The sequence below is a fragment of the Taudactylus pleione genome, unplaced genomic scaffold (genome assembly GCF_031769625.1).
Source record: "Taudactylus pleione unplaced genomic scaffold, aTauple2 ptg000275l, whole genome shotgun sequence".
Taxonomy (NCBI): domain Eukaryota; kingdom Metazoa; phylum Chordata; class Amphibia; order Anura; family Myobatrachidae; genus Taudactylus; species Taudactylus pleione.
The window spans coordinates 2,522,042-2,549,408 of record NW_028284677.1 but is presented as its reverse complement, the minus strand read 5'-3'; the positions used below and the strand labels follow the sequence as shown (position 1 = coordinate 2,549,408).

The 27,367-nt window shown below is 43.5% G+C and overlaps 1 protein-coding gene and 1 long non-coding RNA gene across 2 annotated transcripts in view; both read left to right on the top strand.

The window, feature by feature from the left end:
- The window catches only part of GNG4 (G protein subunit gamma 4), a 150,021-nt gene that overhangs the window by 42,332 nt on the left and 80,322 nt on the right, over window positions 1-27,367 (top strand). The window lies entirely within an intron of this gene.
- On the top strand, window positions 11,097-11,871 carry LOC148513631 (uncharacterized). Its single transcript, XR_015880160.1, has 3 exons — window positions 11,097-11,191; window positions 11,283-11,362; window positions 11,768-11,871. It is a non-coding gene; the product is annotated as an uncharacterized LOC148513631 (long non-coding RNA).

Genomic DNA, 27,367 nt, shown 5'->3' with positions numbered 1-27,367 from the left:
ATCTTTTAAAATTGGTTTTTATGGAAGATTCTAAAACTGAATCTAATAGATCCTCTTTTATTATTCCCTTTTACATGCATCCAATAGTGCTAGGTGTCTCTTGTACTTCCCTGAGATTGTCTTTTGCTGCAGAGAATACCATTCATATCAGTGCAGTTCAAAAGAAGGTCTGCTAGAACTAAATTACTGTAGTTTTCTGGAATATATAATCTGAAAACGTTATTAATTCTAGGGAATAGCATTGCCACCTAACAACAACTGGTGTGCTAGGGTATCAAGCATCCTGATTCTCTGCTAAAAGGCAGGGGAGTTCTTTCCATCACTATCCTACCGACACTAATAGTGCAGCTGCACCTGCATAGCACGCTAGGTTGGCACAGAAAAAAGATAAAGTACGAGATCGGTAAATTAAAAGCCCCTTAAATTTTGTTTGTCTAGGATCAGTTTGACACTAGAGAAATTTACTAAGAATTGGGTTGGTGCGAATTGGTAATTTTTTGTGATAAACTAGTGCGTTTGCAAAACGGGAATTACTCATGGCCAACTCGCATATTTATTGCAGGTTTATCACTTCTTCACAACACAAATCGCGACTTAACAGCATCAGACCAAACATCTTATGAATAACATTGACATCAATGCAAATCGCAAATTTACTATGAATCGTGTTAACAAACACAACCCAACTCGCATAAAAATCGCAATGCAATGCTCAAAATCAATAGACTACCAAATGATTGGCATGTTAGCATGTGATGACACACACAAAAAATGTTATAATTATAAAAGGCGACCAAGTCAGCTGCTGCATTGTCTGTGATCTGTTATGCGATCACAGGCACTGCTTTCATGTGGATTGCGCTAGCTGACTTAAAGGTCCCAAGAGCATGAAAAAACAGGAACCAGGAGGTAGGGATGCCACGGAGCATACATAGGCCTAGGTTCTTCCGTGGGTCATTAAATCTCAGTGAAGTGTTTGATGACGAGGCCATCTAGATGTTCCGCCTCAACCGCAACAACTTGAGGGGGAACATCATCCCCACCACCTGTCAGGCTGCCCCCCCCACTGGCTCTCATGCAGTAGTGCCCATTACGCTGTGCCCCCTGCAGTTGTGCCCTATATGCAGTGCTCCCCTGTAATTGTGCCCTTTAGGTAATGCCTCCAGTAGTTGTGGCCCATTATGCAATGCCCCCTGTAGCTGTGCCCATCATGCAATGCCCCCTGTAGTTGTGCCCATTAAGCAATACCCCCTGTAGTTGTGGCCCTTATGCAATACCCTCTGTAGCTGTGCCCCTTTTGTAATGCCCCATGTAGTTGTGCCCATTAAGCAATGCCCCCAGTAGTTGTGGCCCTTATGCAATGTCCCCTGTAGCTGTGCCCATTAAGCAATGCCCCCAGTAGTTGTGGCCCTTATGCAGTGCCCCCTGTAGCTGTGCCCAGTATGCAATGTCCCCTGTAGATGTGCCCCTTCTACAATGGCCCCTGTAGTTGTGCTCATTAAGCTATGTCCCCTGTAGCTGTGCCGCTTCTGCAATGCCCCCTGTAGTTGTGCCCCTTCTGCAATGCCCCTTGTAGCTGTGCCCAATAAACAATGTCCCCAGTAGTTGTGGCCCTTATGCAATGCCCCCTGTAGTTGTGCCCCTTCTGCAATGCCCCCTGTAGCTGTGCCCCTTCTGCAATGCCCCCTGTAGTTGTGCCCATTAAGCAATGCCCCCTGTAGCTGTGCCCCTTCTGCAATGCCCCCTGTAATTGTGCCCATTAAGTAATGCCCCCAGTAATTGTGGCCCTTATGCAATGCCCCCTGTTGCTGTGCCCATTAAGCAATGCCCCCAATAGTTGTTCCCCTTCTGCAATTCTCCCTGTAGTATCTCCTAAGGTAGTGCCCCCAGTACTAACTCCCCCACCCTGCACACACCCATGAAGAAACTTACCTGTCTTCATGCTGGCACCGATCCACGCCGTCAGGGCTCCCGAGTTCCGCCGTCGCTGCTGCTGCCGCTTCCTGCTGGATCTAACTGGATCCAGCAGGAGCGTGGGCTCCTCACATTGTTGGTGACGTCATGACATCACCCGCGCACTGCATTACTGGGAAGGCTGGCCTATAAAGTGATCAGAGGCTTCTTTAGCGTTCTCAGTACCAGTGGGGGTCTGCCGAGCTGGGAGCCACAAGGGAAACACACAAGAGCCGTGGGTTGGCCACCCCTGCAATAGACAGACAGCAGGCAGGGATATTTGTTACATCTGGCAACTTTGTGACCACAGAAAGTGGAAGGCATGTTAGGGCTTCAGTGATTAACATCTATTTCACCTGTAAGTATATTACTCAATCTTGGTACTTAATCGCTTATAAAATCTGTGTATTCTAAACTTTGCAAAGTAACAGAACAACCACAAAAGTAAATACCTACAAACATGTCCTGCTGCATTTGTCAATTGTCAGGGCTGGAGACTTTGGTTCGCCCAGGAGAGAGCTGTATTCCAGCTTTCTGGTGATTCGGGAGGTTTGGAGTAAAGAATGTTAGGAGTAACACTGGGGTAGCCACAGGAGCCGGACTGTACCTGACTTGTAGAATACACTGGAGCCGAATGGAGTTGGACTTGGCATATAGACTGGAGCCGAATTGAGACCAGCTTTGGATACAATCGGATTGAGATTGATGATGACCGGTATCAGCTGGAATCAGTGATAACAGATATTGGCTGGATCCGATGGTAATAGATATCAGCTGGAACCGTTGGTAATAGGTAATGGGATCAGCTGAGACCGAAGGTAATAGGTATCGGCTGGAACCGCAGCAGGATCCACTGGTAAACCATAGACGGCTAGACATGGAGCTGGAGCCTAGGGCATCTAATAGAGACTAACTAAATGGTGTCAGTGCAAGATACTTATACCCTGGGTCTCGTAGGGATTGGCTGATGCAGTCAGTTGGTTTGAGAGCAGCGCTCTGAGTGGTGGAGGATAGTCAGGTGACTGAATCCAACATGGCTGCGCCCATACTGAGTTTAGGAGGGAACTCTGGCGTGCAGCCTGAGTATTAGCCATACTTGCCTACCCTCCTGATTCGGCCGAGAGCCTCCAGAAAATCGCGTGCCGCTTCCGGCCCCATGGTAAGGCAGACAAGCCTCCCGGTCCACGGTGACCCATCTGACCCCCTGCGATTACCATATAAACCCCGCCAGCGGAGGGGCCGGTGACGCGATTCGCGCTGGATCGCGTCATTGTGCCCCCCCCTGCTTCACAATGCCATTATTCTCTGCATTGTGAAGATTGTGAAGAGGGGGCGGGGCCGCAATGACGCAATCGCGCTTTCATGCCCCGCCCCCATTTTTGCGTCATTTTCCTGACCACGCCCCCCCAACCCCCATGCTGTGGAAGTGTATTAGAAACTGCATTGACATAGAGACAATTGTATCTTCAATCTCTTCAGCCAGCACTACTGTTTGGACTACAACCGCTGTTCCAATCCGGAAGCTGCAGAGTTTCACAGATAGAAGGAGGCTCACGTGAGTAATGAGTATGATAGATATTTCAGTGAAGCTATCTTTTTACAGGCAAATCTTTACAAAATCGTCCAAGTTGGCCTACATGCATGAAAGACCATAGATATCGTAATCGTTCATGCGGGAACGCGCATCGTTGGGCGATCGTTCACTGCACCGATATGAACGATTTATCATTGAATGATATCGTTATCATTCATATAATTAAGGAAAATCGTCCCGTGTGTATGCAGCTTTAATGCACACACTGGAAGTGTTGCAGCCTGCAAGTTTGAGCAGATCTCCCAGGCAAAATAAGCTGATCATCCACTAGCAGACCTCAAAATGACTGCACGATTACGACATTGTAATCGTGCAGTCGTTTGTCAGTCTGTGCTGTGCCTACACTGAATGAGCAGTCATTCAGTGTAGGCACATCAATCATCTCCAAACATGTTGAACCTGACGTTATCGTCAGGTTGTCCAGCATGTTTGCCCGATGATAGAGGTCTAAACGACCAGCGGGAGCGCGCATCGCTGGTCGTTTTAGATCATTATCGTTCAATCGCTCAACTTAATCATCTAGTGGATGGGCATCTAGAATATCCAGATCCACAGGTCAGGTGGCAGCGGTGAGTAATAAGACAAACAAATTAAAGAAATAGTCAGGATCCTGACATGAATAACTCATGTTCTTTTGACAAAAGCACAAACTACTTAACCAATAATTCCCCTCAGTGTCAGTGCTGCTAACATGCTTATGCTTATTTAGTTATTTTCATTTATTAACCCATCATTTAATGTTAATGATTTAATAAAATACATATAATATTTATTTTATTTTTGTGGACTTTTTTTTAGGCACAAAAAAAATATGTTACTGCTAAAATAACAAATATGCCTTAAATAGGCTGAAAACAATTACACACATATCAATTGTGTGTTACAAGTGCACAAATTTTACCCAATCAAAAATAAAATAACACAATTATCTTTTTCTTTTAGGAGGGTGTGTAGAGGAGGCTGAGGAGCGTCTAGTACCTGAAGCACCACCTCTGGTGCGGTTCTCACGCCTGGGTGGCGTAGGTGCAGTTGAGGCAGTTAAACTAGTGGAGGTGCAAGTTTGAGTTTCTGGTAAACAATTAATTATTTCTCTACCTAATGAGCACATGGTAGCAATCATATCCCTAATAGCATTTGTTTGATTTTGATACATAAAAAAACTTTCTTCAAAACTCATATTATTGTTGGCTTCCATAATTCATGCAAAATTTTTACAATTTGTATTTACATTACTATTAATTTCTTCGTCAGGGTCCATAGGGATCCACAGGGATTCCATGGTGTAATGTGGCTGGAGAGATCCAGGCACCAAACAGTTAAAGCTTTCAGCTCCCAGGATGCCTCGGGTCCTCCTCCATATATACACAACCCCCAGTCACAGGCCTTCAATTGTTTGTTTGGTGCAGCAGGACGACGCACCTTGGTAACGGGAATGCTCAGGCAGTCCTAAACTTTTATTTTATGTTTTATTTTATTTTCTATGTTTTTGGGTTGGCAGTACTGAGCTTCTAAATTAAGACGCATATACTGCGAGTCCATCTACCTCCACCGGGTCGCAAAACCAGTAATAGAGCTGGTGATTGCAGCCGGACGCACGGAGATGTCAGGTAAGGCGATTCCTCGCTTACGGGGAATCGCATGTGGCAGCCCTTGCTTCCGGCGTAGGTGACGAGACGAAAGCCGCTGCAGTCAGGACCCGGAGTGTCCGCGTCCTCACTAGACCACCAGGGCCTTATCGTCTGATGCCGGGTATCGGCAGCAGACGCTTCTGCTGCCACAAGGCCAGCGTACCCGGTCGGTTGATGCAGCTTAGGGGAGATTTATAGGGAGGTTCTCCCCCGACCCAGACGCGGTCCAATCATAGGTTTTCGCATGTCTGGGTCGCTCCTCCTACCCGCCTCAGTGTCCATTATCGGTGCACTGATGTAGCTGTTGGTCTCAGGAGGTTTTGGGTTAGAACTATAACTGTTTTTCTCCTCATCCCTCTGTTGCAGGTGTGTGTTTTTTTTTTTATACTTCACATTTATTTGTGAAGGTTGTCACATTGCATTGTATACTTTAAAATTGATATGTCAAAAAGTAAAGGCAATCAGGAGGAGAGGGCCCCTGTACTGATTTTATGTGTTTAGCGGGCTTGACCTCTCAAGACTTGCTTAAAGATGGTTTGTGTGCCATCTGTTTATAAAGAGCCACCTCACCAGTCCTATATACCAGTCCCTGTACAAAAGCCATCCTGGGCGTCTTCCTTATCTCAGGTTATGAAGCAGTTTGTGGATCGTATGGCTACTCTCATACTGCCTCCTTGTATGTGGTACCTACAGCATGCTATGTTTGCACCTCCTATACATACTTCCTGGATGGATGCTTATGCCCACTCAAGTCAGAGTATGGCTCAGTCAGTGGTTGCAAGCAGACCGGTAGTTACAAATTTTTATCAGTCTGATCAGCATATGAATTCAGACACATCACCTGACAAATCAGATGATGCGCAGGGTTCTTCTCCAGGGTCTAGCTCAGGAGAGGAGGACCATCCATCCTCAGTGGATGTTCTTTCTTTGGTGAGGGCGGTTAAATCAATCCTAGATATTCAGGATGATTAACCAGCTCCTAGTAAGAAGGCTTCAGTGTATAAACACCAGAAGGTGGTCAAAAACGGAGTTTCCTAAATCTCAGCAACACACTGAATTTATGGAAGAGGCATGGGGTAACCCGGATTAACGGTTTTATGTGCATAAAAGATTAATATTGTTTTATCCTTTTCCAGCTTTTGAATGTACTAAGTGGGAGGTACCTACTACTGTGGATCCTCACGTGACTCACTTAGTCAGAAATGCTACACTGCCTATTCCATCAGCATCTTCTCTTAAGGATTCTACAGATAGGAAAATGTAAGCATGACTTAAGGCAATATTTTCATTATCGGGGGCTGCTACTCCTCCAGCTATGACTGGAGCCTGGGTAGCCAAAGCTGTTGAAGAATGGACGGGGGCATTGGTAAGACTCTCTACCAGATGCTGCCAGAGAACAGATGAAGTATACCTCCCACATACGGGAAGCGGCCTCCTATTTTGGATGAGCTGCAATAGATGCTGGAATTTTAGCTTCTAAAGCATCAGCAGCGTCAGTAGTGGCGTGCCAAATCCTTTGTTTAAGATCCTGGAAAGCTGATACAGGATCAAAGAAGGTTCTGGAATCCTTGCCTTTTTATGGAAATACACTTTTTGGAGCAGAGTTAGATCAGATAACAGCTTCAAAATCTGCAGGTCTGCCATCTACGGCTACATTGAAGTCTAGGCAGTTTCCTTTTCGGTATTTTCGTCCTCAGGGACGAGCAAAGGAACAGTCTTCCTCCAGGCCGTATAGTTTTCGCAGGACAACCAGGCGACAAACTAAGAGATCTGGGCTGGCCAGACGTCCAGCTTCTGAGCAAGACAAAAAACCCTCATCCTGATGGGGATCCCAGGGTGGGGGGCCAGCTTCTTCAGTTTGCGGATTACTGGCATCAAACAACAACAGATGCCTGGGTCTGGGAAGTTGTCTCTCAGGGGTATGCTCTCACTTTCCGGAGGCATCCTCCTCAGAAGTTTTTTGCACAATTCCTCCATCAGGTGCAGTAACAGTGGCCCTCTAGGAGGCCATTCATTCCCTGCTGCAGGCAGGGGTAATAATACCAGTTCCTGTGTTACAAGGGGTTATTATTCCAATCTATTTTTGACTCAGAAACTGGATGGGTCTCATCACCCTATTCTAAATCTAAAAACCCTCGACAAATTTTATCAGTGTACCCAAGTTTCGTACGGAAACTCTTCGGTCATTTATTTTGGCAATGGAACCTAGGGATTTTATGGTTTCCCTGGACATTCAGTATGCGTATCTGCATGTTCCTATTACGCCATCCTACCAACAATTTCTACGATTTGCTGTCTTTCAGCAACATTAGCAATTCTAAGCGCTGCCCTTGGGCCTGTCAACAGCCCCTTGGATATTTGCCAAGATAATGGGGGTCATGATGGGCTATCTCAGGCATCATTGAGTCAGAATACTACCATATCTGGACAACCTTCGGATATTGGCACAAACTCCAGTTGTTTTACAACACCATCTTCAGCTGACCATAGCCTGCCTACAGAAGCATGACTGGATCATCAATTGGAAGAAATCCTCTCTTTCTCCAACACAACAGATGGTACATCTTTGAGCACTTCTGGACTCTCAGACACTAAGGGTCTTTCTACCAGAGAACAAGATTGTGGCCCTATCATTGAGAGTACGCAAACTGCTATGCAAGCGAAGGATATCCGTCCTATCAGCGATGCAGGTCCTGGGATCAATGGTGTCCACCTTCGACATGGTGAGATATGCTCAGTTTCATTCCAGACCTCTGCAAAAATTGATTCTCCCCAGGTGGAATGGACAGTATCATCAAATAAAGTCCCAGAGAATCCTTCTCACGCCAGAGGTTCATCTCTCCCTCATGTGGTGGATAAGAAAGGATCATCTGAAGAAATGGCACCCATTCTGGATTCCAAATTGGGTGCTTCTCACCATGGATGCCAGTCTTCGGGGGATGGGGGGCAGTGACTGGTCATCACACCTTTCAGGGAAGATGGACAAATCAGGAAAGTCATCTGCCAATAAATATTCTGGAACTGCGAGCAGTATACAAAGCACTCCAGAGCAGGCCGGTCCAGATCCAGTCCGACAACGCGACTACAGTGGCCTATCTCAATCATCGGGAGGCACACGAAGTCATGCAGCAATGAAGGAAGTGAGAGGTTCTGATTTGGGCAGAACTTCATCTTCCGGCCATCTAGGCAATATTAATACCGGGAGTCCTCAATAGGGAAGCAGACTTCCTAAGTCATCAGGACATACACGTCGAAGAGTGGTCTCTCCACCCAGGAGTGTTTCAGCTCTTTGTGAACAAATGGGATTTACCAGACATAGATCTCATTGCATCACGTCACAACCCCAAGGTCCCCAGGTCCGGGTCGGGGTCCAGAGACCAATCGGCAGCATTCATAGACGCACTGGCAGTAAGATGGAACTTCAAGCTGATGCATCTTCAGATGTGCCCACATACATCTATCCTCTGTGTGCTACAAGTCGAGACACACATAACAAGGGAGCTCATTGTGACTCGGTAGCACCGAGCATCTTTTCGCGCATCTTTTTACCTTCAATTGCGTGATATTTGCAAAACGATTTGAATAGATAGCACAAACAGCTTCTGCTGATTAAAATGATATGCAGCATGCCTATGTACTCTGAGCGAGTGCGGGTGTATCTGCATGCGAAATGCTATGTTACAGTGTCAGCGGCTGTAACACTGTAACGTAGTGTTTAGCATGCAGATATACCCGCAGTCACACACAGAACATAGGCATGCTGCATATCATTTTAGTCAGCAGAAGCTGCTTCTGCTTTCTGTTCGCATCGTTGTGCAAAGAAGATGCATTTGAAAATGAAAAGATGCAGAAAAAGACACTCTGCGCTACTGAGTCACTCCACGGCATGACGCGATTAGAAGGGCTGTGTAATGCGCCAATAGGCTAGATGTATGTGGACCCATCTGTTTTTCCTCCAATTTCCCTCCTCCCAAGAGTCCTCAGGAAATTCAAGCAGGAAAGCGGAACAATAATACTAGTGGCTCCAGACGTCATTGGTTCACCGACATACAGAATCTATCCATAGACAGTCCATATCCTCTTCCTCTATGGCAGGATCTGTTAACACAGAGTCCTTGCTGGCATCCAAATTTACCTCGTCTGGCTTTGACGGCGTGGCTCTTGAATCTTCCATCTTAAGAGCCAAAGGTTTCTCCAGCTCAGTGATTCAAACGATACTTAGAGCACGAAAGCCTGCCTCTGCCCGCATTTATTACAGGGTTTGACATTCTTTTGGTCAATGGTGTTCCTGCAGAAAGTATGACCCTAAGGTGTTTAGGGTTTCCCGGGAACTGTTTTTTATCCAATCTGGGTTAGACCTTGGTCTCCGCCTGGCCACTTTGAGTATGCAGGTTTCTGCATTGTAAGTCTGGTTCCAGAGAAAGATTGCTTAATTAGCAGATGTTAGAATTTTTTTTCAGGGAGTTCTGCAAATTTAGCCTCCTTTTGTCTCATCGGTAGCACCGTGGGATCTATCTTTGGTTCTTAAGGGGCTACATGCTCCCCCATTTGAATCTTTGGACTCTGTGGATTTGAAATGGTTGACAGCGAAGACACTTTTTCTTCTTGCTATCTCTTATGCAAGCAGAGTCTCTGATTTGGCAGCGCTCCCCATTTTTTATTTTTCACCAGGATAGAGCTGTTCTTCGTACAAGAGAGGGTTACCCATAGTGTATCGTTTTCATGTAAATGAAGAAATTGTACTTCCAGCTTTTCAGGCTCCAGACCTCTCTGTAGGTGAAGCCTCCCTGGATGTAGTTTGTGCTCTCCATATATTTATGTGGAACATACAAACGCCGTTAGAAAATCAGCTTTTCTTTTTGTATTGTATGGTTTTCACAAACAAGGATGGCCAGCTAATAAGCAGACCCTGGCTCGATGGTTACGTATGACTATTTCTCAGGTGTTTACACAGGCTGATCTTCCTGTCCCAAACACAGTGACAGCGCATTCTACTCTGTCTGTAGGGCCATCGTGGGCTTTTAGTTGTGGTGCCTCTGCCAAACAATTGTGCAAGGCAGCCATGTGGTCTTCTGTCCACACTTTTCTTAGGTTCTATGCCTTTGATACTTTTACCTCTTAGGATGCTTCCTTTGGCCGACGAGTTGTCCTTTCTGCTCAGGAGCGTCCCCACCCTTAGGGAAAATGCTTTAGGCGATCCCCATGGTATCCCTGTGGTTCCCTATAGACCCCGAAGAAGAAAATTAGAGTTATGGTAGTCTTACCTTGATAACTCCTTTTCTTTCAGGTCCATAGAGTTCACAGGGTACCCACCCTGACGCACCTGGCTGCATTGGGTACATTTTCTTTTATTTCAGTTACAGATTCCCTCATCTTGTGTGAGTTTCTTGTGTACGATTGTTCTTCCTTCTCCTGCCTTGAGGCTTGTTTACAAAACTGAAGGCCTGTGGCTTGGGGTGGGGTATATATGGAGGAGGACCCAAGGCATGAGATGAAAGCTTTAACTGTTTGGTGCCTGGATCTCTCCAACCTCATTACCTCATGCTATTCCTGTGGACTCTATGGACCTTGAAGAGAAGGAATTATCAAGGTGAGTCTACCATAGCAGGGGGCGTTTTAGAGGAGGGGGCCCATGTGCAGACTCAATGCGGGCCCCATCCTCTCTCATGCTGTTCCACAGTGGGTGGTGCAGCAGTAAGTTCTGAATCTACTGCGCATGCGTGTGCCTCTTTCCCTGGGACAGCTGACATTTTCTCAGTGATTTTTGCAGTGCTGCGGAGAAGCACGCTGGTGACTACGGACGGGTAAGTATGAAACTATATGGGTGCAGGGAGTGCGGTGTAGGCCCCCCTGGACCCGCACACCTTGCACCCATTATAGATACTCCCCTGCAAGATCATTAATTGCAATTGTCTTGCTTGTGTATCCATTAGCTCCACATGACGATCATTGAAAGCTGCCATGGAGGTCAGGAATGCAGAAGCATCTTCAAAATTAGCATTTATAGATGGACTTTGTAAGTGTGGGCTGGTTGGGCTAGGTGTTTCTGTCATTAATGGTGTTACAGGAAATGTGTAAGGTGATGAATTCATCTTGGGTTTCCACAGGTCCTGCAAGTGGCTGTAGTGTTGGCAAAAGCAGGTCTATGCTCTGTGGAACTAAAGCAGAACATGAAGTGAATATTTGTGTAAGTATGAAATGCAAGTGACCATATGTCAAAATAGTTAATTGTGTATTATGGGTTTACATTCATAAGTTCGCAATTATTACCTTACATTTATTTATTTTTGTGGATATTTGTCCAATCAGCACATTATTACATGTACGTATTAAATTTGACAATTTAAGAAATAAAAATAAAAAAAACAATAAAGTAGACATTTTTAGTGTTAAGATATAATAAATTGTCCAGCATCTTGCATGGACAACATTTTAAAGTAGTAGTTACAGTAGAACGTTATCTTTTGTATTTTATAATGTTAAACACTGATCCACTTTGCATTAACATTTAAAAAAATAAAATAAAATGTGTGATGCAGTGTAGATATACATAACTGACTATCAGTTTTTCTGGAAACATGTTTTTTTTCAGATACAGTACTTACCAAATGGCTGTACGCATGGTGGTGTATGTGGCGTCTGAGGCACCTGTGGAGATATATTTGGCGGAGTGACCATGGAAGCATTATCTGTTTGGCTGGCGGATTGGCATGCTGAATATGTTCCTTTAAACAAATAACAAAAAAATGTAAACTTTGTTTTTTTAAAAAGATTAATATTTTACGTTATGATTTTTAACAAACAAAAGAAAAACTGGTTAATAAACATCCTGCATTAAGGGTGGTGGTACGGTTTCTTTTTGACAGTTTTACTTTTGCTTGAATAATTGAAAATAAATACATAAAATAGTGGTTTAGATTGTTTTGTATTTACATTTAACAAACATGCATGCAGGCTGACAACGTGTGCATGGACATGTTTAATACATTATTAGAGAGGCATCCTAGGTAGACTGACCTAACTATATATTAATACCTATTTGTATAGGTATTAATATATACCCTTTATAACATGTAAAGTCAATAATTTAGGTAAAATATTGTTTTCTAGTTTGATAACATAAACTTTAAACCCCTCACTACAAAAAAAAAGTTTTTCACTTTAAAAACATGTTGCCAACATAAATATATGGAGACATTTGGGTTAGGATTACAAAGTGACATTTCCATGTATGCAAATGGATTTTTTAAACAAATTAAAATGAATAAGATGCACATTTTCTGTAAAGATTGTTTTATATATTAAATTGTTCACTGAAAAACATTGAATAAACAATACAACGGTTATCATCAATACATTACTCACTTTTTTTTTTAGGGGCATCTGAGTCGTGGACATGTGTACCCTATACAACCTCAGGGAATAACACTCCACAGTGGCTCCTCATAGTCCAACCATTCCTGCTGAAATGGTTAACCGCCTTGGCCTTAGTGGCCATTTTTTACTTCACATGGCGCTTTATGTCACTGAATTTTTTTGTACAGACATCAACACCTTCACTGACCCAGAGCAATTCAGTTAATCTAAAATCTGCTTCCAAATGATGGACTTTTTACTTCCACTTGTTTTACATACATACCGGCCAAACAGCACATCAAAATGCTTCATGACCCTTCTCACAAGCGCAACATATTCATCAAATGTGAAGCACACATTGCAACCCACTCACACATCATCATCAGTCTCTGAATCCTCCAATGGCTGCTGCACTGAAAACACCTCCTCCCCAACATCACCTTCAGATCCACTGCCCTACTATTAACACTGCCCTCCATGACAATAAATAACACTAAACACCGATATATAAAAGAAAATAACAAACCTCCTCCTAAACTATACACACACACACAAATAATGACAGGACAAAACTTAAAATGACAAAGGACTAACATGAAGACACACTTTAAAAATTAATAAGACAAAAGAAAAAGAAAAGACTACTTACACCAGCAAACAACAATTGTCAAAAGTTACAGGAAACTCTCCTCTCCAACCACAGTGCAGACTCCTTTCAAACCACACGTTGCAGCAGTTGGGGAAGGAGGGGGGAAATTAGAGCATGGTGACGACCCAGGACCATGTGTTTCTTTTGACCATTGGGAAGAGTTACGATTTACCTCCAATTACATTGCGATTTATATGGCATGCTCCATTGCTTCCAAGTTTAGAGCGTTCATTTGAGAGTCTTGGCAAACCCGGGTTTAGCAATTTCAACTGTGAGTTAGGGTCACTTCTACTGAACACGCACACTCCACAACACAATCATTATCACCATTTGAGAATTGAGGCAAAAAACGTTCCGGCAATAAACTCCGATTTGTAATCGCAGACAAACCCTATTCTTAGTAAATTTCTCCCTATGGGTGAAATGAACAGTATATTCAAAATGAGGAAAGGCAAACTATTTCTGGCGTGGTGCACAAAGAATATATAAAATAAAACTTTTATTAATTAAATACTGTAAAGCTGATTAAATTATTACATAATCCAGTGAATTATTAAAATGAAAGACTTGATATACTGTGAGCAAAAGGAAAGTGATTATATATAGGTATCTAAACAGCTGTGTAACTATGTTTATGAAGTATCTAATTTATTTCATATATTTATGTAAAAGTAGGATCTCTTCTGTATTATGGACACTTCTCTTTGTGTATCCTTTGAGAAGAACTTAAGGTGATTGAACTAATTATATGGAAATGTACTTTATTTGGTGTACGATAGTTTCCTTTTCTTGAAATGTAAATAGGAAGAATGTTTGGAATGTCATTTGCTGCCTCGCTACCCCTATACAGCAGTTTATAGAATTCCTGCCGAAGACTTGGTGATATAGAATTAATTGTATAAAATCTAGAGATTCAGGGAATATTAATAGCACCACAAGACTGTGTGATTGCTCTTGTTAGGTTATTGTTCAAGTAAATTGTTCTACTACAAATGTAGGGTCATACTTGTAAAACCCAGGGTCTATTTACTAAGCAGTGTTAGGAGACAGAGTGAAAAGTGATAAGGTGCCAGCCAATCAGCTCCCAGTTGTCATTTTTCAAACACAGCCTGTGAGATGGCAGTTAGGAGCTGATTGTTTGGCACCTTATCACTTTTTTATCACTTTTCACTCTGTTTCCTAACACTGCTTAGTAAATAGACCCCCCAGTCAGATATAGCTGTTACCACAATTTAGTGGCTATTAGGATTCTTTAGGCATATTGTATTTCTCCATTAAACATATGTGGATCCTATAAAATTATGGTACCAATTAACTTGCCATAAGTATGCATTTTTTTGACAGTTGTTTTTATTAAGAACAAAAAAATTTAAATATGCCAAGAAATAGAACATTGCTGCGCAAAACACTATAAGTGTCAATGAGAAAATGACAAGAAAGACATAAATATATAAGAAAAATATACTACAATGAATATCATGTTCCAGAAATATAAAAAAAACGAGAAAAAAACTCTCAAAGCAAAAATTTACATAGTGATTGAAAAGACACAGTAATTTCATAAATGGGTAATAGGGTGGTATTGTGTCACTACTCAAGTTTCATACCAGTCAGTATTTTGAAAACAATGTTTGATCTTTGATCTGACTAATGGGAACAAAGGGCCTGATTCAGACCCGGTCGCAAGCGCTGAGCGCTCGCAACCGGGTCGATGATGGCCCAGAGCGCATGAGCACGACGGAGCCGGCTCCGTTGTGCGCATGCGCGAGACCTGGATAGCGACGGGCAATCCGTCGCTCCGGGTCTCGCACCAAAGGGCGCGTGCTGTCGATGTTGAGTGACAGCACGCCCCCCTTTGGTGGGCGGGTCGGGGGGTGGCTGCCCAGACGAAGGCGTTCCCATGGGAACGCCTACCATTTGGGGGCGGCCCCACTGACATCACAAGTGATGTCAGTGGGAGAGCTTTTGGCTCTGTTTGAGCCGAAAGCTCTCTGGGGCTTGCGGCCACAAGACCCTACCACAAGGGTCTCGTCGCAAGCCCGATGGTCGCGATGGTCTTGACCATCGCAACCATCATCCTGGCCGCTCGCATTAGCTGTGGGTGGCAACCCACAGCAATGCAAGCGGCCAGGAGGCCGCTCCATAAAAAAAAAAAGACGCCCTGATTCAGAGCAAGCGCTCTGTCAGAGCATCCGGCTCTGAATCAGGGCCAAAGTGTCAAGAAAACGTCCCATGCGTCGAAAAAAGATTGTACTCTTTCTTATGAAGGGATGCCATAAAAATAAAACAATGTTGGTGTGCTGGTCTGAATTTAGTGCTGCAAAATAATTTTTTTTGCAGCCACAGAAACCATCAATTGAAGTTTCTTACTCCCTTTGGTAAATCTGGCTGTAGGAGATGGGACCCCCTAAACGTCCAATTCAAGTGTAAGGGGAAAATAATTCAAAACATGTGTCACTGCAAAATTCTTTACCTGAATCCAGAATTTCTTACAATGGGAGCAGTCCCATAAATAGTCATATAGGAAGGACATTAGTACTGTACAGGAACATTTAAGACAAGATGGTTAAGGAATAAGGGGGTTATTCAGCATCAGACGGAATTGCAAAGCTGCACGCATACAGCTTTGCAATTCCATCTTTGCAAATATGCAAATGCAGCAGGAGGTGTATGAGACCCCCTGCTGCATTTGCGATCACAGCACTGCGACCACCATCGTGTCCATCTGTGGTCAATCAGGCAGAGGCATAGAAGGACCCACTCTGCACACTCACAGAATGGGTCCTGAGCACGCGCAGATTCCCGATAATCGTAAATCTGCGTTCAGCATTGCACTTGCATGCAGTGCTGAATCAGCCCCTAAGACAATTAAACAATGTCTAGACAGAGAAAGATATCCTCTATAGTACAATTTAAAATGCATTTCCCTGTGTATAGTAGATGACCAGATTTTATTTGCAAGATTCCATTTACTCCTAACACTATGCCGGACAGCAAAATGATGTCTAAAGTATGATAGCAGGGGGAATTTGTGGCTTATGCAGATATACAAAACAAATAAGATCCATATTAGGGAGGAGCTGTTCAAAAAAGAGTTTGCATACACATCATGTCCATGCAACCAATTCTTTACAATTGGAATCATGGGAGTATAATTTTACATCAGGAAAGTTAATACTACCCTATGCTTTTGAGCACTGTAGAACCACCATACAAAGTCTAGATGTTTTATTATTCCATATGAAAGAGCAAAAGATGGTTGTGAGGGCCTTTTCATCATACTTGGTCAATAGCAAGGGCAGAACCTAGAGAGGATACAGAATTTTGGGGAAGGTTAGTCATTTTTATAAGGTCCGCCCTGTCTAACAATGAAAGGGGAAGGTGTTGCCAAAACTTAAGTTAATCAAGGGAATGCAACATAAGATGCTTCACATTCAGATCATAAAGATATCCCATTCTATGGGGCAACAATATCCCAAGATACAGTACTTAATATATCGGTGTGCCCAGGTAAAGCCCATGCCACTCCCTCAAGAGATACACACCTCCGAGCCCAAGGAGAGGGCCCTGGATTTTTCAATGTTTAATTGTAAACCTTGACATCAAGCCAAATTGAGTAATTTTGCAGAATATATCACAAACATTCTTCACAGGATTACCAATGTACAAAATTAAGTAATCTGTAAAGGCTGTTATTTTAACCTCTTTGTCCCTCAATTTAATCCCCTGAAAATTAGTCCAATTCTCTTAAAGTCTAAGAAGATGGTCCAGGGCCAGATTGAACAATAAGGGCAACAGTGTACATCTTTGACGTGTACCACGAAACAGAGACAAAGGATCCCCTTTAAGATCATTAAGAAAAAATGAAGTGATGGAGAGAAGTGTATATATAACAAACAAAATTAGTGAAGGCAGGACCAAATTCACGGAGCACTAAAACACTATTAAGATGTTGCCAGAAGACCTTGTCAAACGCTTTTTTTTGGCAACAAGGCTGATAGTCATGTTTTGTGAGCTAAAGCTGTCCTTAAGTGAATGTCTCCCATTAACAAAACCCAGTTGGTGTGGCGAGGTAATAGTGGGAAGAATTTTAAGAAGTCTAGTGGCCATTAGTGAGATCTGTGTAGGCTTCTGTGTGTAAAAAGCAATGAAAGAGTTAAAATAGAAAATGGCTGTGTGAGCTGGTTCTGGTTGTTGAAATATGGGGGACAACATGAATAGGGGTTCCCCATATTATCCCCAACCAGCACCAGGCTCTAGCTAGTGTGGGTGAGAAGGAATACAAAGAAGTGCAATGTTTGCTAATAATTTGCCTGATATATTACCCATCTATAAAAGGTATTTTTTGAATAATCCAATTTCCTTTGGGCAATTTCCAAAATGACATTTTCAAAATGTTGTTTGCATTTCAGTATTCATCCATACTAAAAGGAGAATAATCCTGAATAAATGCATTATCGGATGTCACCATCTGAGTGTGAAGGGAAGTAAATTTAGCAGTATAATACTTATGTTTCTTAGCCAAGTAGGAGGTGATCCAGCCCACCATAAGCACTTTTGACATCTCCCAAAACAATATAGACGCATCCCAATGGACCAAGTTATTGTCCACAAATTAAATTAATTTACCCTTAAGGTAGAGCTTTAAATCATCACTTGGGGTCAGGTACTGATTTGTCCTCTTGAATCTTTGCTGCTTGTGCAGAAAAAATTGCACCATGCATGGCACAAGTCGCATACCCGCGAACTGGTATGTGCACTGCGTTAGCACCCGCAACTCCATAGGATTGTGTGGCGGCTACAGCTAATCTCATGGTGCAATGTGTGCGTACATTTGCAGTGCATTTGTGGGAGGGAAACGCCAAAATAGGCTGTCACACTTGGCTGTAGTAGTCAGTTTTATCCTAATGGGGGTGTAATCAGATTTCAAAATGGAGTGAATAGAGGTGTGATGGACCCTAGGAAACCATCTACCCACCGTGAGGAAATAATCCTGGAACACATGCAAAAATACAGATATGGTATGACATGACACCCTGTGGTTATAACTGCAGCTTCAGCACTCTCATTGAATTAGATTGTTGTCACTAACAAAATGGTGTAATGGGATGTGTGGATGGAGCATATGAGTGAGTATGATGGTTTTAGCAATTAAGCAAGATTTTTGTGGAAGCTGAATGTGGATACTGCATAAGATGGATGGTAGGGAGTGAGAAGAATGGTGGAACCCAGTGGGATTGTTGTGGTAACTCAGTGGGAGTGACAGAGTGGGATGGTTTGGGTACTTAGTGGGATTGGTGTGTCACATAACTGCTCAGACCATAAGTTGCATAGACTGCATGTGTGTATTCCAGTGAGCACACAAATTTGTGAATTAGCAGCTCCACCATTTTGTGAGTGACGGCAATCTCACCCCATTAGAGTGCTGAATCTGCAGTTAACCACAGGTTGTGATGGCATACCATAACTATATTGCTTTTTGGAGTTTGTGAAAGAGTTACAACACGTTTCTGAAATTTCCATTTTATGTAGGATGCCTTAATGAGACTTGTTAAATCGCAAGGTTTTTGTCTATGGAATTTCATAGCTTTTCAATATATTTATGCTGTAAAATTTAGAAACAGAGAATTTGACAAGCCACCCCCTGCCCTTCAGCATTGTCCTCATTCATCACTCTTTGCACACCTGCATTTCCCTCACATGTAACCCTCTGGATATCTGTTATTTCCTGTGGTGGTTGTGGGGTAATGAGTGTTAAAAATAGAAATAATATTGTCCTTTACAGGGAGACTACAGGTCCCAGCAAGGTGGCCCAGTTATGCCAGTACTTGGAAAACCACAAGTACCAGCATGCCCGGGTGGTATGGGCCCGCTGGTACCTGTAGTTCTGAAAAAGAAAGAAAAAAAAATGGCGTGGTGTATCCCCTCCCAAGCATAACCAGCACCGGCTTTTATGAGCAGATCCTGGTTCAGAAAATACGGGTGAAAAATGACATGGGGGTACCCCATATTTCAATGAACCAGCACCAGACTCCTGAGCCAGTCCTGGTTGAGGAAATACAGGGAAAAATGCATTTGGGTACCCTGTATATCCTTCAGCCAGCACTGGCCTCTTACTAGCGGGGGTTTCATCACCTCAAACTATTCAGCCCATTCCAGGGATTCCTCTGGTAGTAGGGACTCCTGGGGACACTCCAGGCCTGGGCTGAAGCCCTGAGCTATTTCCCGCACTCCTGGTGACGGTGGGTGCAGGGTTGATGAGTGTGAAAAATATCATCATGTTCTTTACAGGGAAACTACTAGTCCCAGGAAGGCGATCCTGGCATGCCAGTACTTGGGGAACCACAAGTACCAGCATGACCGCTGGTACCTATTGTCCCACTGTAAAGGAAATATTAAAATAAATACACAACACCGAAAGTTAAAATTTATTACACTGAACCTTCATCTGAGGGCGACAACCGCTTAAGCTCTTTTTTGTGGCCTCTGCACCCCCCGGGGCTTCTGATGTTTTCGTCTTTGCTCTTTACCTGGGGGGCATCAGCCTTTAAGTACTTTTGGTTTGGCGCCACCTCCCCAAGGCTTGCAGCATCAGTGACACCCTATTCTCCCAACTTCACCTGGGGGCCTGTAAGCTCTTTTGCATTGCCGCCACCTCCCCAGGCCTTGTGGCACTGGCGGCATCCTCTTCTTTACCTTGGTGCAGTGGCTTTTAAGCTCTTTTGCATGGCCGCTGCCTCCCCAGGGTTTCCGACATCTTCAGTCTTCAAGAACTCTTCCTTCTCTTACGCCATCAGTCTGACACCCATTGCCTTGCAGTGGCTAATATTAGCCAGCCCAAGGTGACGGGGCTCACCATGGCCATCTTAAATTTTGTAGGTCCTGTCACTTTTGGGAGCAGCGCTATATGTACAGTAGCTACTTACAGTGCTGCTATGTCCGATGGATTGGATGTTTGCATATTTTTATTTTACTTGGGATGCTACTGGACAATAAGACCGACCAGTGGCAGGGACAAGGTGAGTATGTAGTGTGTGTGTATGTGTTAAAGTTGTACTTTCTAAAGTATGTGTGTACTGTTGTTGTTTTAATATTTTTTTTACAAGGGGGACTGTAGGTAACACTGGCCCCTTAATTCCCTGCATGCTAGTACTTGTGGCTCTCCAAGTACTGGCATGTGGTGGGTGAGGCTTGCTGGGACCTGTTGTCCTAATGTAAAAGATAATATTACTATAAATCTATTTTTTACCACTATCAACCTTGCACCCAGGGGTGAAGGGCATGTCAGGCTTCAGCCCTGGCCTGGGGTTACCTAGAGAGGGGGGCCGCCTTTATTGGGGGGAATCCCTAGTACCTGGTGCTGGTTCTAAAATTACATATTTTTAGAACTAGGGCTGGCTCCAAAAGCCCGCTGCTGGTTCATTAAATGCCGGGGAGCCTTACTCATTTTGTTCCCTGTATTATTTGAACCAGCGCCGGCACAAAGAGCGTGGAGCTGGGTATGCTTGGGGGAGGGGGACCTGTTGTCATTATTTCTTTCTACTTTTTTTTACACTTTTAGCACAATGAAACCTGCATGAATTGCACTGATCTTTGCAGACTTCTCATAACACGCTGCTGACTGTTCCCACTGAAGTGACGCGTCGGCAGTGCACTAAATATATGCATAAATTAGTGATGTCACTGAGCACATGCACTAACAGCTGCCTCTGGCACTGCTTACACAGGATGATTACATTCTTTTCTTAGAGCAGTGCCAATGCTAGTTACTGACACAATGTGCTCCCACTAACCACAAAACACCCCCCTGCCCCACTGTATGACACTAAAATATGTAAATCCCCTCCAGTTTACTGAATAAAAACAGGATGCAGGGGAAAGTCGGACATATTGATGCTCTGAAGTGAAGCAACTCTGAGTACACCCCCTGCAGGGGTGATATTCCCTATTCATAAAATGGGGCATATTTTGTCCAATTGTTTAAAAAAATCTAAACTTTTTCAAAAACCTTAACCCCAAATGGCCCTATATGGCAGGGGTTCCCAACCACGGTCCTCAAGGCATACTAACAGTCCAGGTTTTAAGGATAGCCATAGTTGAGCACAGGTGACTAATTAGTACCTTAGTTATTTAGATTTTACCATCTGTGCTTAAGCATGGATATCACTAAAACCAGGACTGTTAGTGTGCCTTGAGGACCGAGGTTGGGAATCACTGCTATACGGGAACGAGATCTATCTAACAAAATAGACCCCATCTTAAATCTTCCTCTTCCCTGAGTTGTGCCTTCACAAAAATACCTAAAAAAAAGCTGAAAAGTGATAGTTTTTGCCCTGAAATGTGGCATGCAGCACTGAGCGATGGTTCTACACAACCATGGCAAAATTCAGCACAATACGTACAATAACTTTTGAGATGCAGCCCCTCAAACACCATACCCCCTCTCAGAAAATCCCTATAGGAAGAATTCCGTTTATTCGATTCAGTTTAAATATAAGGGCACAACAACAACAACAATAATACGAGGGGGTATCATAACGTTTCAATTATCACCATGAACAGAATGAGTTAGAAAGTGATATTTGGTATGTTGAACTTAAGTCTTCTCCTTGTAGTCACCTTGCAGAGCCACACATTCCTGCCAGCATTTCTTGACCTTCATAATTATAGAAGTCCTGTGATTTCTTCGAGAACCACTGTTCCACTTCCAGAACTACATAATTTGTGTTGTCAAATCGCCTACCCCAAAGTGGTTTCCTCATCTAATGGAAGACAAAGATCTAGATCTATATATACACCACACCTAAGCGCTGCCCAGTGGATTCAGTTCAAGGTGAGACTTCAGACAAGTGTGTATACAGCCCAAGTGGGGTTGTGAAAGTCAGTCAGCCTGTCTGTGGAGAGTCCAAGTAGAACTGTGGCAGCTATAGAGCCCAGTGTCCCAAGCCAGGCCAGTGGGAGGCCAGGAGGCTGTGTCCAGACCTGCAGGCAGGAAGGACCACAAATCTCTGACTCGATATGTGAAGTTGTAGCAGCCAAGCTACAGGCCAGGAGGCTAGTGTACTTACCTGCATGCAGCGCAGGGAGGACCACAAGAGATTGTGTGTGACTTGGCGGAAGTCAAGCCTGACCAGGAGGCCATGTATATGCCTGTGAGAGACAGGACTAAACACTGACTGTATTAAGGTGCATACACACGTAAAGATTTTTCTGTCCAACCATCCAACTAGTTGATTGGTTGGAATGAAAATCTGGTAATGTATGGGAGTAAATGATGATCAGCAATTTGCTCCTAAATTCCAGAAAACATGAAAATGGACGTTCAGACAAGTTTGTTAAATGTTTGATCTAAACAAATTGTTCAAACAACAGTTTTTGTCCATTTTCTGGCATTTGGGAGCAAATTGCTGATTGCCATTTTCTTTCATTCCTTACCAGATTTTCGTTCCAACCAATCAACTAATGGATGGTTGGACAGAAAATCTTTACAAGCGTATGCAGCTTTACATTTGTAGACTAGCTGCCCATTATAGAGAGGGGCCAAGAAGTGAGGTAGTGCCCTGCATGGGGACTAGGTTGTTTGTTATTTTGTTCCTGTATGCTGATAGTAAATTATCATTTATTGCATTTAAACCAGAACTGACCCATAAATAAATAATAAATAAAAAAAATAATGAATGTCCTGGTGCTCCTAATGCAAACAGTGCTGTAGAGTCAGTAGAAGATGTACAATAGGACCCAGCAGAGCATTGAGAAAGTAGAGAAGAAACAAATCCAGTAAGCCTCTGCAAGTATGGGCTCCCAGGACTTGTAATAGAGATAAACAGATGCAATCAAGGAGAGGGAAAGGAAGGAGCAGTAGGGCAGGATTGTGTCACAATGTCAGGCACTCACCCAGCCACAGAGTAGGCAGATCCATAATGGTGGGCCCCACTTCCAGGTAGCATGACAGCCTCAAGTGGAAGGCAGCCATCAGACCCCAGCGGCACAGCAGTGAAGTCACCCTCAGCAGGCAGGTATGCGGGTAAAGTTAGCAGCCAGTATATGTCCCCCCACCAGTGCATTGCCATGACTCATTTCCAGGACTGCCTAGGAAGGCCATAGATATGATCAGCTGGGTTCTGTGGTTAAATAGGGCTCCTCCACTCTAGCAGCACACATGGAGACCCACTGATGCAACCGGTGCAAAATTTTAGTGCTGGGATGCAAATAGAATTCAGATGGCAGCAGATTTACTCAGAGGGCATACTTACCGACTTTTAGCTCCCTCCTTCCAGGAGGCAGCTGTCTGTCACAGCAGGTGGCGTGTCGTGACAAAAGGGGGTGGGACATGAAGCGTGGCTGCACTTTTGCATCATCGTGGCCCCGCCCCCTTTTCACAATGCCGCGATTAATGGCAATGTGAAGCAGGATTACGCGATTCAGCGCATAATTGCATCACAGGCCCGCCCTGCTGCCAGGATTTATCGTGGAACCTTGGGGGGGGGGGGGGGTCGTCGCCGGGGGCTGAGAGGCTTTCTGGAGGCTCCCGGCCCAATCGGGAGGGTAGGCAAGTATGACAGAAGGAGAGAGGAGGGCTACAACGCAGCTATCACAATGCCTGATTAGCTGTGACAGATTTGTAAGAAAAACCTGAGGAGAGCTTGTGAGCTCTTGCATAGGAAAGGAATGTGGAGGAGGGCTATCATTGTCCCAATTAGACATAAAAGCTGTCAGGAGAGAGAATACTCGTTGGCGGGGGCACTTTTGAAACAAGTATGTTTGTCAATGACACTATATTAAAACTTAACTTTTAATCTAATTCAAATAAAAGACATGCCACGTGTGTATAAAACAATATACAAACAATAATACAAAATAATGACTGAAATCTAATCTGAAAAATCATGCAGTTGGACTGGTATGACCTATCTTCTGTAACATAAAATGCTGGATCAAGCAAGTATTGGTGAGGAAGGTGGACAAATAAATTATTTGGCTCTCGTAAGAATTATACCTTACTCCTATATAACAATCTGGGATACAAAAGATTTTTAAGCACAAATCAGTAAAAATATCATAAACTGAAAAGCCCGCACATGAATCCCGACACGAAGGTTTAGGGTGCAGGGAGGGAGAGGATAGGTGTAGGCACCAGGAAGTGAGTAAATCATAGGTTTTCTGGCTCTAACTAAACAAAATGATTCCCTCTCTTAGGGGTATATTAACTAAAGTGCGGAGTTTTAGAAGTGGAGATATTGCCCATAGCAACCAATCAGATTCTAGCTATTATCTTCTAGAAGGTGCTAGATAAATGTTATGTAGAATCTCATTGGTTGCTATGGGCAACATCTCCACTGTTAAAGACCCACACTTTAGTAAATATAGCCCTTAGAGTGAATAGACCCAACGTCCCACTCACAAAACAGAAGTCTTTAGCACACCACTTACATTCATACTTACAGTGTCTCTCAGCAAGCCTCTGACCTGTTCCCCAAGCAGTGAGAGAGTGTCTACAGAGACTGACACATCCTTTATCAGCCTCTCACAGGTGGTCTGGTAATCAAGTCTGCTAATGAGCTTTTGTCTACCAGACAGAAGCTTTTTATATTTTGGAGATCTACTTTAACACAGAAACCACTCTGTTCTAATAGAAAGGAAATGTCATGCAAATCCTCCATATGGAATATTTTGGGTTTTCAAAAGTTAATTAGCACTCTTAATACTGCTTTGAATGACACATCTGACTCATTTTTAGTTTTTTTGATAGGGAAGATATGGCTGGTCAGCCATTCAAAAATGGATTTGTAAACTCTAGTTTGTTTAGGTCAGAGTACTGTTTGTAAGACGGCTACATCTCTGGGCCTGATTCACTACGGTACGCAATATTGCGTACGCCCGCAGTTCAACTGCGATAGTATGCTAACTCATTGCAATCGCAATGCCACCACAGCACAACATAAGGACGCCCACTTTGCCTTACACACACATCCCTAATGTTTAGCAAGACTGCAAAAATATTGGTACAATTGAGTACCATCGCAGCCTCGCACACAATTACACATGCCCTGACCTTACTTAGAAATTGCTTACTTCAGCAGACGCTATGAGGCCTCAGGCTGCGAATGGCATCGCAGTGGATAATTTATACACGCCCATGCAATGGCGTTCATACTCACTGGCACGCCTGCTTTTCCCCGACCACCCCCGTTACCACCCACAAACGATTGTTCCTGTCAATCAATCACTGGAGGATTGGTCTGCGTAGTCACTGCAATCGCAGTCCCGATCGCAGTGACTGGTTCACGCATGCGCATGGTGATGCATATGCATGCGCAGTATGCAACAATCGTCCGATTGCGTGCATATAAGCAACTGCGTTCCTTGCTGAATTAGGCCCTATGTTCCTTTGATGAGAAATCAATTTAATGACAAGTTGAAACCAAACTGTATTGTATTCAACAACCATTTGTCTGTGTTAATCTCTCTCAACTAACCTCTGGCTCCGAAAGCCACCCTTAGAGAAAGGTCATCATGCACTTATTCTGAGCTTTAGGCTTTAGCCCTGCAAAGGATCTGTGAGCTTTACAAGAAGACCTTACTCCTGACAGAAACGCTGACCCAAACAGGTATTCATGTGAGAGTCTAGGATAATCCAGAGATGTAGAGTGAGGTTGTGATAAGCCTGCATTAGTGAGCCATCTTGCTATTCTAGAATATGTAAAATAGTTAAGTGCTTGACACACAATAAAGCAGCCCTGTTGATAGCCTTTATAAGGAAGTATTAAGAAGTGCAAAAGTGTATCAAGGGAGAAGACAGATTCTCCTTCCTTTTCTGACTAGTCAGGGAAATATAGCAGAGGACCTATTTCGACTGTCATCCTAATTTAATTTTTCTCAGAGTTTTATTTGTGGAATCGACAGTTTATCGGGCAGTAATGCATTAAAAGCTGAATCTACAGTATACCTAGAAGCAAAGATATGACACATCAGGGAGGCCTATAAAACTCTTTTATAAGTGTGAACCTGAATGCCTGTTTAGCAGTTTTATACACCTCAGAATGCTCATGCAAAGCCCAGTGCAAGGAGTATCCGTTGATTAGGTGGCATTGTCGTGGACGCTAGAGCCACCCTTGCAATCTGGTATTAAGATTCCCCAGGTAACAGTGTGGGAATTATCAGAAAGGGAAGTGAGATGGCAAGGAGTCACATCATGCCTTACTCAGAGAAAAGGTTTCCATACGTTTTTGCCTTCTATAAGCAATATCAGGGAACTTTGTGTCTGTATCTGAGGCGGAATACCTGTGAGAATTTTTTTGTGTGGTAACATTTGTCTTGAGCATGTGCCTACGTCAGAAAATGGTTCATTATGATCACAGTCAATTTTTACTCTGAGGGATAAGTATATTGGAGTTTACTCCAGTTAGAGGTGCAAATATGCATCCTCATTCTCTGACAAAATACTTTTTGGGAGGTATAGCCCTGAACATTATTTGGGTGTTAATGGATCAATTAACCCTGAAATCCGGCCTGACATCGGCACTTATCGGTGGGCGAATTATGTTATTTGTTTGCCTGAAACAAATAGGATAGGGTGAAACAAAAATAGTCGAAAAACGGGGATTATCTGCGAAAAATCCCTGTTTTACACACCAGAGAATATACCAGGGATAATTGGACACCCGTTGAGTGCTCAATGTGACTTTAAACATACAGCTGCCCCAATTACTTTCTCAGACCAGCATCTACCTGTACCACAGAAAAGGAACTCAAGGATTATTCAGTATATGAAGGACCAGCAATGTGTTTATAATAAGAGTTCACTGTACTCAAACTTCGGGTCTCCACTTGATACCAGCACTGAGCCATGTTACTATGTCAGTTACATGCACAGCTGTTCTTTCGGCTCCAGGCAGGATATATTTGCCTGCTATGGGTAAATATATCATGTAAGTAATGCCACATGCAATAATGCCCTGTATAACACATTATGCCACACGCAGTAATGTCCTGTATAACACATTATGCCACATGCAGTAATGCCCTGTATAACCCATTATGCTACATGCAGTAGTGGCTTTTATAACACATTATGCCACATGCAGTAATGCCCTGTATTACACATTATGCCACATGCAGTAATACCCTGTATAACACATTATGCCACATGCAGTAATGACTTTTATAACACATTATGCCACATGCAGT